This window comes from Sorex fumeus, unplaced genomic scaffold (assembly GCF_029834395.1).
Source record: "Sorex fumeus unplaced genomic scaffold, SorFum_2.1 ptg000008l, whole genome shotgun sequence".
Classification (NCBI taxonomy): Eukaryota; Metazoa; Chordata; class Mammalia; order Eulipotyphla; family Soricidae; genus Sorex; species Sorex fumeus.
Window position 1 is genome coordinate 67,142,071 of NW_026606065.1, and position 16,442 is coordinate 67,158,512.

The 16,442-nt window shown below is 38.8% G+C and overlaps 1 protein-coding gene and 1 non-coding gene across 5 annotated transcripts in view; one reads left to right on the forward strand and one right to left on the reverse strand.

The window, feature by feature from the left end:
• Positions 1 to 16,442, forward strand: part of DIAPH3 (diaphanous related formin 3) — a 553,005-nt gene that overhangs the window by 234,793 nt on the left and 301,770 nt on the right. The gene's annotated exons all lie outside the window — the stretch shown is intronic.
• Positions 9,281 to 9,422, reverse strand: LOC130019582 (U4 spliceosomal RNA). Its single transcript, XR_008791872.1, has one exon. It is a non-coding gene; the product is annotated as a U4 spliceosomal RNA (small nuclear RNA).

The following is a 16,442-nucleotide window of genomic DNA, read 5'->3' on the forward strand; positions in this document are numbered from 1 at the left end:
ATGAATTTGCGTCTCTTCCATGTAAATCATGGGGGCATCTCTTGAGCTACCTTATGACCCATTACCCTTTAATCTTTGGATAAACCTAAAAGGTTTTAGAAGGTTTTAAACTTTCAATCAATATTTTAGAAGCTTTTAAATTTTTGATAGGCATTTAGTCAAACTTTTATCCTCCGTTTTCATTTTATTTATTTTTGTTTTGGGGGCTCACACCTGCTACTCTCAGAGCTTACTCCTGGCTCTGTGCTCAGGAGTCACTCTTGGTGGTACCCAGAGCCTTATGCAGGGCTGGGGATTGAACCTGGGTCAACCATGTACAAGGCAAGCGCCTTAGGCCTCAACTTTCTCATTGTTCCCTTTCTTCCCTTTTCAAAAATGACTTTTCATACTTTTTCTTGTATTCTTTATAAAGAGAGTAATGCAGATTTGTCTTTCTTAGAAATGTCACCGTTGTCAGATCCCTTACAGGTATATATTGTAGGGTATTAAAAAGGATATCTGGCCTCCAAAGCCTTCTGCCGTAGCCCCAACTTAAAGTTCTAGTCATGATCTTGTTGGTTTTCTGTTCTATACAGTTTATTCTAGTAAACTATGGTCTGTTTTTCCTCCTGGATTTCATCAAGCATTGTATTGCTTCGTGCTGTGTCTTCAACAGTTTACACATTTTAATCTGTAGTCCTCATGCACCCCTGTTGTACACTCATGGATTGCTCCTGGCAGGGAAAGGTGGTTTCAGAGATAGAGCCAAAGTCATTGCATGAAAGGTAAGCACCCGATCCGCTGCACTATCTTTCTGGCTCCCATTCTTTCTTAAAACTGCTCTCCAGGGAAACTGCTACTGCTTTGTTGACCATATCGCTTTCCTAGGTACAGCACTGGGGAACTTGTTTGGATTCTGCCTCTGGCATCACTTTCCAGCACCATTTCCTGTCTTCACATGGCTGAGCCCTTCCCCTGCATAGGATGAATGCTAATGATTTTGCTGTCATTTCTCCTAATGCGTTGCTGTTTAATTTTATTTCTTCTGTAGCCACGTTAGTAAGGCCTCTATGCCATAGTTCAACTGTGCCAGGTACAATAGCACAGTGGTAGGGCATTTGCCTTGCACTCGGCCAACTCTGCCGGCCCAGGTTCGATTCCTCTGCCCTTTTTGGAGAGCCCGGCAAGCTACTGAGAGTATCTTGCCCTGACGGCAAAGCCTGGGAAGCTCCTGGGCCTTTCCCCAGATGTATTCGATATGCCAAACACAGTAACAAGTCTCACAATGGACCTGTTACTGGGCCTGCTCCAGCAAATCAATGAACAACTGTAGGACAGTGCTACAGTGCTACTCATGCCTTAGGCTCTTTCTCACCTGGGACATTCCTATTCCAATTATTTGCTTTATTAAGCTTTGAACACCTTTTTGTGTGGACTCACCTGTCACTGTATCCACAAGGCCATCATATTTGTCTCATGTAATAGTGCCATATTTTTCATTATCCCTCTACCGGTCACTGCAATCTCTCCTACAATCTTTTTGCTTTCTTAACTCTCATTTGTAACCTTCTGACAAAGTATTTGTTACTTATTTGCTACATTTTCTTTTCCCTTCTCTGCCCCCCTTGGATATTAACCTGCTTTAGGGAAGAGGTCATTGTATCATTTATAGATGTGTCCCAGGTTCTGGATGAATGCCTGACACCCAGTGGGTGCTGAATTAATGTTTGGTGAATACTTAGCCATTTATTCAAAGCAGAGCTATCATAATTTCAGACTACTCAAACAAAACTCTTTTTTTCATTTTAAGCAAATAGGAATTTTGGAAGGAGAGTAGAAATATTTAAATGATCTAAATTCCAATTAACTCTGCCACTAATGACTTTAGCTCTGAGTGAATAACAGGCTCTTTTGTAAATTAGGTTAAAAATTCAAAGAATAATGATGGTGTTTGAGAGCAGGATAGTTTTAGAATTGAAATGCTAAAATGTTCACTTTTTTTTTGTTTTTGTTTTAGCAGCAGAAATCTAAAAGAGTAAGGACTAAAGATTTTAGGTAAATTCTGTGTTCTTGTGGAGTAGATACTGTTTTAATGCCCAGAGTGCTGTTCTCAGTGTATCATAACATTTTATAGTTCTGTCTCTCTGAAAATTGTTAGATTTTTTTTGATGTTGTTGTTTGTTTAAGTGAAATTTACGTCATATAAAATAAGTCATTTTATGGCTTTTGGGGGGGGGTCACACCTGGCGATGCACAGAGGTTACTCCTGGCTCTGCACTCAGGAATTACCCCTGGCGGTGCTCAGGGGACCATATGGGATGCTGGGAATTGAACCCGGGTTGGCAGTGTGCAAGGCAAATGCCCTACCTGCTGTGCTATTGCTCTAGCCCCTAAAATAAGTCATTTTAAAGAGAATAATTCAGTGACATTTAGTACATTTAGGTTGTTCTGCAATCACCGACCTCATCAAGTTCCAGAACATTTTCCCAGTTCAGAATAAAGCAGGACACTTCTTGAGCATATCCTTCCTTTCTTTCTCCTAGTCCATGGCTGATGCCATCTGATTTCTCTGTCAGTTTATCTATCTCTATTGATAGCACTGTAGCACTGTTGTTCTGTTGTTCATAGATTTGCTCGAGCGAGCACCAGTAGCATCTCCATTGTGATACGTGTTATTACTGTTTTTGACATATCAAATATGCCACGGGGAGCTTGCCAGGCTTTGCTATGTGGCCAGGGTACTCTGGGTAGCTTGCTGGCTGAGGAATTGATTGACAGCACAGCGGAGAGGGCCTTTGACTTGCACGTGGCCAACCCTAGTTCTGTCTACATTGATGTTGGTTGTAAATGGAAATTTCTAATATGTGACCTTTCGTATTTTGTGTCTTTCTCATAATCTAATATTTTTAGGATCACCCATATAGTGATGTGTACTTTAATAGCAGAGTATATTACTTTGTGTTTACATATGTGAATATGTACACATGCATCTATATAAGCACATCTATGTAAATATTTTACACATGTCGATTTATATCATATTGTGGAGGTACACAAACATATTTATCTGTTTGTATGTTGATACACATTTAGGCTTTTTTATCTTTTGTGTTATCACTTGCACTTCTATGAATACATGCAGTTCAAGGCCAGTTTTAAATTCTTTTAGGTATCTGCATAGATATGGTAAAGTTCTATTATGAAATGAAATGAAATAATCTATGTTTAGCTTTTTCTTGAACTTCCAAACTCTTTTCTACATACTAATAATTTTATTTTCCTACTGCTACAATAAACAAGGGGTGCAATTTCCTACATTCTTGCTAATACTTTCCTTTTTTAATTTTTTTGATAGTTGTTTAAACTTTAAAAAAAAACAAAGCTTTACTGAAAACTGTCCCTTTATGCAGACTTAATTGGACACAATGAAGGAAACGAAGCATATTAATTCCTATTCTTATGGAAGATAGTAAAAGATTTAATAGAGAAAACTAAGGGTAGAAATAATTATAGCAAACTTATCATGAGAGTAGTGGCTTAAGATTATGACTGAGAAGCTTGCAAACTCACATAAAAGATAATTGTGTTTATGGGATTTTTCTAAATTATAACTAAAGCATGATATATTTGCTTATGAAATAAAAATACTTTATTGTAACAAATACTAAATTGTGTCTTAAATATTGTTATTACTTTATTATATTTATTATATAAAATATTAAACTATTAATAGTAAAACATTTATATGTGTTATAATGGAAACATCACGTAGCTAAATTACTTTAGTTTATTCTTTATAAAGTAATTATTACAGGAAATATACGGGTAAAAAGCTATCTAAAATTTGTATATCTGCTTGAATTCGTTGTAGGCATTGTATTTTGATTTATTCTTTCAAAATTGAAATGTATCATCAATTTTATTAGCACTATGTATGTGATAGAAGTTATTTCTATACATTGTTACCGTTCAATGGCTTTTGCATCCTAATTGACCCTAGAATATTACATTTGGTGATAATATTACAACCGATAGACATATAAAGTCTAGGAGTTGATTTAAACTTGAGTAATGGAAAGAAGTAGTTTTACCTTGTATGTTCCACATGTGTTTCATTTCTTGTAATATTGTTATCTTATGTGAAATGTCTGACTTGCAAGTTAGGATAGATCGCTTTATAATTCCCACCCGAATTAGTTGTGATGTTTTTCATCGATAGCACTGGTTTACAATTATTTTTAGGGTGGATGAATGAATAAACAGAGAGAGGAGCCAACATTGAAGGAAGTGTACAGATGTGCTTGTTGTCTGTGTTTGGAGAAATTTGTAGGCTGGTAGTTGTCATTGCAATTGAGTATTCTTCAGTTTCTATGGGGATGGGGACATAGATGGAGCAGTGACACTAGAAAATATGAAAGAGTACTTATGGAGGTCTTTTATATGCAAAATTCAGATATTTAGTTACTTTTTTCCTTATGCAAAATTGTTAATTTGTGACATGCTAAATGTGCTAAATTTCTATCACAAACTTTGAAACATTCTGAATAGAAGCAAACATAAGCTGTGCTTTAGCCAAGTATTAATCAGCTGAGTGTTCTTGTAGATAACTCTTGAGTGGAGATGTTTCACTAGTTATTTAGTGCTATCCCAATCTCTAAACTTTACTACCCTGAGGCATGAATAATGAGTCCTGAATCTACATTCGAGGGACTGCAATACACACACTAACATACACGTCTCTCACAAGGAGCCAGATTTAGGTGTTGGTGGACATTGTGTTGAGTAAAACAAAGAAGAAAATATATCCATCTTTTTTTTTTTTCTGCTAACTGGACCTAGGCAACCTTCACACCTGCCTCCTTAGAATTGCATTGTCCACTTCCTTCCTTGTCATGTGTCTTCCCAGAGGTTGTCAAAGGATATTATCTTGAGAAATGTGTTATACTATATCTTTTGTTTGGAGCCACACCAGATTATCTCGATTGTAAATTCCTAACTGCCCAGGAATGACCTCTAGTGGTACGTGGGGTACATAGTGTACTTGGTCAAACCCAGATAGTAACTTGTTGAGATGCTTGGGGTTGCTTACATCTCTGAATATAGCTAAAGTTGTGTAAACTTTTAAGCTTTAGTCACGGTGGGGAAGAAAATGATGCAGAAAATCACTTGTCTTGCACCTTTCAAGTAAGCTAGCCTTTCTCGTCAAAACTGCCTCACCACCATATGAAGAAGTCTTCCTCTTTTTTTTTTTTTTTTTTTTTTGGTGAGCGGACACCAGTAACATCTCACAACAAATTGTGAGACTTGTTGTTACTGTGTTTGGCATATTCGATAGCACAGGGGGTAGGGCATTCGCCTTACAAGCGGCTAACATGGCCGACCCGAGTTCGATTCCTCTGCCCCTCTCGGAGAGCCCAGCAAGCTACCGAGAGTATTCGATATGCCAAACACAGTAACAACAAAGTCTCCAATGGAGACGTTACTGGGCCCGCTCGAGCAAATCGACGATCAACGGGAGGGCCTTTACCTTTCCCTTTACCTTTTTTTGGTGAGGGGTGGCTAAGAAGGCCTTTGATTCTGTTGAGACAGAAGCGGTCATTGAAGCCCTAGCCAATCAGGGCATTCAAGGCCAATACATCAAGATCCTCCGTGCTGTATTGTGGATTCACTACCAGGATCTCACCATTCTACAAAGAAGTGATCATCCATGTCATGAGAGGGGTTCGGCAGGGTGATACCATTTCACCGAAACTCTTCAGTGCCACCCTCGAGAACATCATGCGACGACTGGAATGGGAAGGAATGGGAGTGAAGATAGATGGTCGGCAATTACACCACCTCCGCTTTGCTGATGACATTGTTTTAATAACACCAAACATCAGCCAAGCAGCACAAATGCTGGCCGACTTTGACCGTGAGTGTGGAAAGGTAGGACTACAGCTGAATCTTACGAAGACAATGTTTATGAGAAACAGCCTCGTTCCTGAACTCCATTCGCTCTCAACAGAACGACCATCTCCGAATGCAACAGCTATGTGTACCTAGGTTGAGAAGTCAACATGACAAATGACCTGGCACCCGAGCTGCGCAGGAGGAAGAGAGCGGCTTGGAACACCTTCAAGAACGTCGAAGAAATAGCTAAGAGGACGAAGAACCTCCGGCTCCGGGCACATCTCTTTGATTCCACTGTTCTTCCTGCATTAACATATGCCTCTGAGACCTGGACCCTGCGCAAACAGGATAAGAATGCTATTTGGGTCTCCCAAAGAAGAATAGAAAGAGCTATGCTTGGAATATCACGTTTCACTCAAATGAGAGAAAGAATCCGGAGTTCCGACATCCGTCGACGATCAAGAATCAGGGACGCTGTCTCATTTGCCAAGGTGTCAAAAATCAGATGGGCTGGTCACGTAATGAGATTTAAAGACGACCGTTGGACTAGAGCTGTTACCTACTGCATTCCATGGGATGTCAAAAGACCGCGTGACCGCCCACCTACCAGATGGTCAGACTTCTTTGTCAAGATCATGAACGATCGGTTTGAGGCCCTTCATGTTCCCGGAGCGAACAGATGCCATTGGGCTACACTAGCACGCGACAGGGACAAATGGAGACGTTACTGGCGCCTGCTCGAGCAAATGGACGACTAACGGGAAGTTAAGTGATTAAGTGATTGGTGAGGGGTGGTCTCTGCCTTCTATGTTTGGGGCTAGTTTTAGGTAATACCTAGCAACTTGCAAACTAACACCTTGGAAAGAATTGCAGAGTATGGGAGGATAAAAGTTATAGGATGAACTAAGCTTGCATCTATAGGTTTTAGACTGATAATAAATGGAATTTCTTTTTACCCAGTTGACTTGGGATACTATTTTGGATTTTTACTATAGGTTATGTCAATGTTGGCAAAGCTTTTCTGTGAAAGACCAAAGAGTAAATGTTTCAGTCATCATGGGCCATGTGGTTTCTGTCAGAGCTCGTCAGCTGGGCCGTTGTAGTAGTGCAAAACAGCTTCAGGCCGCTTTCATTACTGGGCATGACTGTTTCAGTAACACAGTTCTTGATGGACCAGGGCGCAGACTGGGCTTATGGTTTAACTTGGGGCTATCTTATTGTTTTTTTTTTTTTTGTTATTGTTGTTGTTGTATTAAGTTAAAGTGAATCCCAGTATAAGTTACGTGGTTTGGAAAACAAACCATTGTGTTTACTTAATTTTGGTGGTTCCCTCCCAGATATCTGTGACTGAACGTCAAATAAACAAGATGGACAAAGAAACTGTAGCAGGAACTGTCCTGGGAAATTTGATCAGGAAATCTAAGCCAGGTGATGGGAGAATAAAGGTATGGGAGCACCAAAAGGAAGAAACTAGTTAAAATTTCAAGATAGATATTTTATGAGATGGATCTGGGGCATGAAACAAATAGGAAAAAAAAATGTAGTTATATCCTGTATCTTGGAATCAAGACCTTACAGCAATAGACTAATTCTAGAATCAAGTAATTGTATAGCCAGAAGGTTGGAATGAAATAATAGGAAGGAAGATTCTAATGTAGAATAAGCAATGAAAAGATTTAGTTTTAGAATCAAACCTCCTGGTTGGAATTTTGCTTCTAATCTTTTTACTCTGGATGAATTTTCAGTCTTTTTCATATCAACTTTATTTTTCTTATCTGGATTAGAGGGCTAATAGTTATGATATTAATGAGACTATGTTTGTTGAATGTCCAGTATGATACTTGACTCACGTTTACTTCCTATGCAACAACTATTATCATTAACTTGGTTTGTATTGCTCTATGACAGAGTAGCTGTTAAAGCTATTTTGAGTGGACATTAGACTAAATATTGCCATATCCATGTCTTCTTATCAATGTCATTTCAGGTTTCTTTATTTAATTTAATTTATTCATTTATTTAAGTTTTGGAGTTTTGGGTCATACCCAAGAATGAGATGCATGTCGAAAGTAGACTATGGACTGAACATGTTTGCCACTCAATGCCTCTTTTGCAGACCACAACACCCAAAAGGAGAGAGAGAACACAGGGGATTGCCCTGCCACAGAGACGGGGGGATGGGGGGATGGGGGTGGGAGGGATATTATCCATGGTGGTGGAAAATGGGCACTGGTGGAGGGATGGGTATCTGATCATTGTATAATTGAAACCAAAGCACAAAAAATTGTAAATCTACAACTTTAAAAAAAATAAAATAAAATAAAGGGAAAAAAAAAATTAAAAAAAAAAAAAAAAGAATGCTTAGTGCCTGCTCCTGGCTCTTTTCTCAGGGATCACTCCTGGCAACGCTCAGGGACCATATGTGGTGCCAAGAATTGAATGTTGGTACCATGCAAGGCAAGTAACTTAATGCCTGTTCTGTATCTCTAGCCCCTGAATTAACATTTTTTAAACCATTAGTACTCAGTGACTTTTTTTCTCTGATAATTATATTTTGAGGTTAATACAGAATGATTATTAGAAAGACGTGAAATGATCCCCTTCCTCTTGGTAGTCTTTAAATTGAAAGACAAGTTTGGTTTGTATCTGATTATGCTACATCAAAATTACTGTTTTAGTTCATGTTGTGATAAAGAATACGTGACAATGGTTGCCATTGTTCTATTTAAGACTAATCATGTGTCCCTGAGCATTGCTATGTGTTAGCCTGGTGCCCTCCAAATACCAGTACTAGGTCCTTAAGTTTCAGCAGGAAAGACCCTTATTAATAAAACAAAAACAAAATAGAAGTGCTCAGAGAATTGGGCAGTGGGCCACACAGAGTTAAAGTTATTGGAGACTGCTATTTTTGCTAATATACTTCCTTAACTTTTTATTTTTTTGAAAACGATTGAAGATGAGCATATGACTCTACATACTAATTGTAATGCATTCCTGTACCCCATAATCTATGAGAGTGTTCACCTCTGCACTGTGCCTGCCCAGCTGTTGTCTTGAACAATTATCAGCAAGTTATTATTCCGGTATGAGCTGTGTCATGCTCAAGAGTGGGATGAAAAAATGTTAATGAGCATGCATGAATGTTGCTGATGAAGGTTAAGTGGTTGCAGATACACTCTCTGCATTCTTTCCTTTGAATGTTCAGGCTGAAGCAATGGGTTCTGATGAGGGATTCCAAACAAATAGTGCTGATTGACAGTTCTTGATTTAACATTAAAATGATAGCTGAAGGCAAATTCTGTGTTTCAGCTGAATAATAGACACAGTGCTCTTGACCCCTGGTGCAGCTCCATACTGCAGCGTCAGTTTTACTTTACAGTGTTCCTTTTTTCCCCCTCCTATTGTATAATATTTGCCAATTCTTTTGAAATTTTTTGCTACTCATTTTTCTCTCAAGTCGTCACAATAGGGTATTGGGAAAAGTTTTTAATTAGCCATAATCGTGCCTTGGATAAACCTCATTGACTACGACACTGCTACTGTGCAAAGCTTTACCACTCATTTAAAAAATGTTGTCCCTGGTGGCGATAGTATCATTTTAAAAAAGCATTAGATGTCCATTATATACTTATATCTGTAGTATATTAACTTGGTAATTAAAATAGAATGAAATTAAATGATAATATATGGTAGCCATTGAACTTGGTGTGAGCCTGTACTCATCAACAGTGTGTTGTTTCTCTGTTTATCATTTTGCATGTATTTGGAAAGGATTACCCATTTATTTGTATGCTAATTATATTGGCTGTGTATATATTCTATTGAAATTTTTGTATTTTTTTGGACACTAAATTTCAAATGCTAAATATTGAGCAGTAGATTTGCATACATTAAAAAATGGGGATACAGAGGAAAGACTACCAATGCTGGTGTTGATGAGGCCTTTCAATTTTTTTTTCCCCATTAGTAATCCAGAACTTGTCCCAAATAGAGAATGTGCTTTCTAAAATGTATAATGTCATATAGATATCTTACTAACTTACTTTTGTAGATAGCACAGTACGTAAGGATCACAGTAGTTTAAATTGTGTTAAAGTAGCACTGTAGCACTGTTCTCCCGTTGTTCATCGATTTGCTCAAGCGGGTCCAGTAACATCTCCATTGTGAGACTTGTTACTGTTTTTGGCACATCAAATACGTCACGGGTAGCTTGCGGGTAGCTTGCCAGGCTCTGCCGTGCAGGCGAGATACTCTCAGTGGCTTGCCAGGCTCTCAGAGAGGAGCGGAGGAATTGAACCCGGGTCGGCTGTGTGCAAGGCAAATGCCCTACTGCTGCACAGCGGTAAAGTAAAGGAGAAATGTTAAATATAGAATTGTAATGCTTGTTGACTATATAGCAGTCATTTCATCATTTAATAGATGAGAAACTTGAGAATTGAACATACTAGACTGAAAACCTTTGGATTAAAGATTAAACCCTCACTTGGTGTATCAGAATTAGTAGTTGATCATTAAGAAATATTTTCTTTTTTGTATTCTATGGAGATGAAGCTCCTAAATCATTGTTGATTTAAGACCAAACATCCAGGTTGTATTTTTTTATTTTTATATGAGCATATTTTAGTATGAAATCTTTCTTTCTAAAATGTATAGGATTTTTTTCCCTAATAAAAATGCCTGTATAACCCTGGTTTCTGGAGGAAATAGGACAGGAAACCTACTTGTACCTTTGCAATTGTTCCCACATTTATCCCTGAAACCTATGTTCCTCTGTAGTAGAGAGTCTCCTTTCATTGAGGTCAGTAGCTTTATGATTAAGGACTAATTCTCAGAGCTCCATAATTTCTGTTGCATTAAGTCGTTAAGTCTTTGTGCACGTGTGGCTTTTCCCATCCCCTCCATTTCCCCTCCCCCACCCCATAAGTGAAATTGGCTGTACAAATTATACTCCCTGAGGCTAGCAATTCTTAATATTATGCCTAGGACTGCAATCAGATACAATCAACAACAAAACTCTGGGTTGGTTATGGAGTCCGTCATGGCAAGTCAGGTGGCCTAAAATAAGAAGCTAGTGTCTGCTTTTACATCTTATAATAGTTATCTGACTAGAGAGAGTTTTTCAGGTATCTCATACAATCTTACCAAAATTAAGCAAAAGAAGTCATTGTATCCAGATTTAGAAGAGAAACTGTTCTTTAAATTTACTATTTCTTGTCTTACAATGAGTTATTACTTAGGGGTAAAATATAGACCCCCCCCCCCAAAAGCATATAAAGGTAAAGGTAAAGGCCCTCCCATTGATCGTCGATTTGCTCGAGCGGGCCCAGTAACGTCTCCATTGGAGACTTTGTTGTTACTGTGTCTGGCATATCGAATACTCTCGGTAGCTTGCCGGGCTCTCCGAGAGGGGCAGAGGAATCGAACTCGGGTCGGCCATGTTGGCCGCTTGTAAGGCGAACGCCCTACCGCTGTGCTATCGCTCCAGCCCATCTGCCTTGCACGCAGCCAACATGGCCCAAAGCATATATGCTCATGAAAATAAATATATGTAGCACTCCCGTTGTTCATCGATTTGCTTGAGTGGGCACCAGTAGCGTCTCCATTGTGAGATTTGTCGTTACTGTTTTTGGCATATTGAATATGCCACGGGGAGTTTTCCGGGTTCTTCCATGTGGGAAAATATATGTATAAATTATAATTTTGGTCACTGTCACTGTCCTCCCGTTGTTCATCGATTTGCTCTAGCGGGCCCAGTAACATGTCCACTGTGACACTTGTTACTGTGTTTGGCATATTGAGTACATCATAGGTAGCTTGCCGGGCTCTCCCGAGAGGGGCAGAGGAATCGAACCTAGGTTGGCCAAGTCGGCCTTGTGCAAGGCAAAATGCCTTACCTGCTGTGCTATCACTCCAACCCATAATTTTGGTAAGAAAGTTTAAAACAGCTTAAATACTTATTAATAAAAAGCAATTGTTGAATTTATTTCACTGATAATTTCCTATGAAGTATTTCAAAGAATGCAATTGCTTCTTATATATAAATATGGAGAAAGTCCAGTGTTTGCTTTTTATAAAACAAGAAAAATATAAAAGATTATATGGTAAAAACTCATTTGTTAAAAGATAAAAATCTTAAACTGTCTTCATGTTTATACTCTGTGTGTATGTATACATATATATACATACATAAACAGAGATGTATATATGTATACATGTAGTATAATATAGTCTTTCAGCACATTAATAGCCCATAGCTTTCATTGCTAGTGGTTATTATTCTGATGGTTTCTTTGTGGCATGTATAGTAAAATGTAAGATGTAAGAAACTTGGTAATGCGTTTCTGTAATTTTTGAGTTATTTTAAGATGAATTTAAAAATTTTTTATAATGCAGTTCCTGAATAATAGAGCAATTAAATGCAATAGTTTGGCTTTTGTTTTGTTCTGTTTTTTGACCACCAAAGTACATTCAGAGGTAACTCCTGGTTCTGCACTGAGGGCTCACTCCAGTGATGGAACACTGGTCAGCTGGGTGTAAGGCAAGTGCCTTGTGTTCTGTAGTATCACTCTATTTCTTACGATATATGTTTAGTTTAAACATTTTTAAATACATTTTATGTGTATTGTTTAGATTAAAATAAGAAAGTGACTTTGCCTTAGCATAAATGAATCTCAGAAATGAAACAAGATATGAGTTATTCCTTGTCTTTCTAAAGTCTCAGCTTAGAAATAACCTTAGCTTCCCGAAGTGAAAGAAATTTTTCTCAAGTATATTACATACACAGGGTTCCATTTATTCAGCAAACTGCATTCAGAAAGCAACATATTTGATAGTTAATTATTCCAAATGGTGCTGGTGATCAAAAGGGACACCCATTTGTAATGAAGGGAATCTGCGTAATGGCTATCCTGAAAAATGTTTGCTCAAGTGTGAGGATAGAAGTAATTGATGTAGTGAAGAGTTGCATATATCTTCCTCAGGCTTAGAGTAGCTTGTGGAAAGCTGAGAAAGCACTGTGAGTGTTTAAAGAACTAATAGGGCTAAGCATGGTTGCACTGTGTTAAATCTGCTAATTTGAAGGTATTACATGAGCATATAGGAACACAGGATTCATGTTTATGCTTTTGTATGTGTATATTAGGAAGAAATTTGTTTCTGGCCAATGTTGACAACTTATTATTTAATATTAGGAATATAGTTTTGCGGCTATATCGATTTATTTCTACTAGAATTTTGCAAAGGCTTAAGTGCAATGTGAATTTTCAATCATTATTTGAAAAGGCTAATGAAGCATAGTTCATATTTCCCAAAATAAGATATCCACTGATGTTTTTCACTTACGTGCTTCCATTATTTCTTATAAAGCAAGGCACTCTGGTGGAGGCATGTTGTCCAAAATGACATCAAATCATTTTTCCTTTACAACTTATCAGTGTTGCCAGATGGTCACTGGTAGGTGGTTATTCTATGATGGTTCACTGACCTCTGCTCTGAGATTTCCAATTCCTTTCTTTTTTAAATTAATTTTATAAGGTAGTTCACAATATTTGATTACATTTAATATTCAAACACCAATCCCACCACCATTACGCCTTCCCACCACCATATTTTGGATCTTACCATCCCGAGCTCCAACCCATGCTCCAAAGGAGAACTGAAATATATTTTGTATAGTTTGTTATAAAAAACCGCTGAAAATGCTACAAAAAATTTCCTCGGAGGAAAGAGTGTGAAGATTGTTGTATTTCACCCGGGGCTCATTAAGCCCTTCTATAAGGGATCACTAACATGTTGTTAAAGGTTGAGCCTTGTGCTTGAGCTTTATAAATATTTCCCTCTAAGATTGATTGCCTCCTCCTTTGAACCCCATCAGATGTGGTGCTTGGAGTATGGGTAGGGTGTGTGGTATGAAGTGTTGCTCGGCTGCACAGTCCAGGAATAGGTTCGCTCATGGGTGAGGCTCAGCCCAAGCACATGTGAGCCTGACAGCAGTTGAGTTCTGGAGATTTTCTGCTGCTGGGGCTGGGTTCATTGGGGTGGGAAGGGTTCTCACCTGCCTCTCTCCAGGCGCCCCAAGTGGAACAGCCTGGTGCAGGGTACAGCAGCATGGTTATGGAGAGTGTCCTCCAATTCCTTTCTTTTTTTTTTTTTTCTTTTAGGTCACACCCAGCAATGCACAGGGGTTACTCCTGGCTTTGCAGTCAGCAATTACTCCTGGAGGTGTTCAGGGAACCATATGGGGTGTTGGGAATCGAACCCAGATCGGCTGCGTGCAAGGCAAACACCCTACCCGCTGTACTATCAATCCAGCCCCCAATTCTTTTCTTTTAATCTTTCAATTCCTTTTAGTCCTTGGGCCCAACTCTACAAGTCTAGGGTAGATAGGATTTGCACCTCCTATGCCATTGGGTCTAAAGTCTTTTCTTCTCTGAGATCCAAGTGAGTTGTCTTTTGTTCCCAGAAGTATTTGTTTTTGTCTTAATGTCTAAGACTCTTTCCTTACCTTGTGTTCTGTAGTATACCTTTCTCCTGCTGATGGGGGGGATCCCATTGTCCCATCACTTTTTTAGTTAATTTTTGTGAGCGCATTTAAATTTGTCCCTGTAAGCATCCAGGGTTTGCAAGTGAACCCACTGACTTAAAAGACTATTATCTCTCTGTGGGTATTAACAGAAATCTAATTTTGTACTCAGTGTTGAGAATGACCTCTTCTAAGTGTTAGCTTTCGCCCAGAGGAAATAAATGCCATTGATCCTTTAATGGCATGGCTCTGTGAAAAATCTCAGGAAAGAGGACAAAAGTAATCTTCAATTATCATATCTAATTATTACCTGGCTCTATGTTCCCTACAGGGTAAAATGAATTTTAGTCATTCCACCTTTGATTCCATTCATCAGCCATCACATTTGCAGTTTCTACCGAAGGGCTAGGTAGGCTCTGAATGGCCAGGATAGTAAAATTTCTGGACTGGAGTTAGTGCTGGAATGGAGTGCAGACATTCACTTTGCCCCACTTTGAAACGATTCTTAAAATGTATTTTTGTTAAAAATTAATTTGGAAAAGGATTTGCAGTTTTCACAAGTTCAAGTAAAATCATACATACATGTATTTTCTTTCAGTGAAGTAACATAGGATTCAGAATAGGATCGTGGTTTATTAAACTACATTGAAGATTAGGAATTTTGACATGCATGAGAATGTCCCAATTAACAGGTCTTGTATGGTGTCAACGTGTGTTTCTGATTAGTATGTCATTTGCTATTCTGCATTGGCTTGTTGATAGGTCATTTGAACATTAACTTTTACTATCTGACATTTTCGTGAAGCACTTAAGCTAGAGATAGTTTTTTAATTAGTAAGGTTGGATAGTTTACAGTAAGGGATATTTCAGTTCCTGTAAAGATTCTTCTCCACTAAGATGTTAATGCTTCTCTGCTCAAGTGTCAGGTGGCCCAACATAATTGTAAAGTAATTGAGTTTAAAGTGAGATTTTCTAATAAGATTTAAGCCGCTGCATTCCCATTAATGAAAGGTCCCTTCCCTTCCCCTTTCACAGGATGATTCTGTTAAGTACTTTCTTTTCTCTTCATAATAGCACACTTGGATAGTATAATAAGGGTAAGATATTTCATGGGGGATGCAGGCCTGAAGACATTGGGAGTTGGAATCTTGTCAGAGCCTGTAACTTTAAAAGTGACCATTCAGAAGGAGGTAGAAACATTGCTTCTCTTTCACTGTAATTACTTACTTGGGCATAGTGGCCCCTTCCAAGGAGTACAGGGGGTTCTTGGGGCCGCTGAGAGCAATGGCTCATCAACTGATTGAACTCCTCAGTGCAAAGCCCCAGTGGCAGTGTGCTGTAACAACCACCATAGAAGCTTGGAGGCTTGACTCAGGGCCATGCCTGCTAGTGCTGGGGTGAGGAAGGGCTTTTGGCAGGAGGCTTCTGTCTTGGGGCATGACACATGTAACCTTGTTTCCCTCACCCCTGGGCTCTCTTGTTCTTTTCTTTATATTTTATTCTAATTAATTAATGTAACAAAGTTTAAATTGGTATGAAGTACAATTTTATGGAACTAACTACATTTTCTTCCCCCCCCCCCCTTTTTTTTAATTGATTCACTGTGAGATACAGTTACAAAGCTTTCATCTTTAAGTTTCCATCGTACAATGATGGGACACCCATGCCTCTACCAATGCCCATTTCCACTACCAATGTCCCCAGTGTCCCCCTCCCCCTGCCCATCCCCATCTGTTTCCCCTGCCTCTATGGCAGACAATATTTCCCGCATACTCTCTTTTGGGCATTATGGTTTGCAATGCCGATTATGGTTTGCAGTGCCGATAATGAGAAGTTATCATGTTTGGTCCTTTATCTACTTTTAACATACATCTCCCATCCCGAATGATCCTTCTAACCACCATTGACTTATTGTTCCCTTCTCTATCCCAGCTGCTTTCTCCCCCAGCTCATGAGGCAGACTTCCAACTATGGAGCAATCTTCCTGGTCCGCTTCTTGAATGTCCTTGGGTATCTCATATTATGTTATTTTATATTCCACAAATGAGTG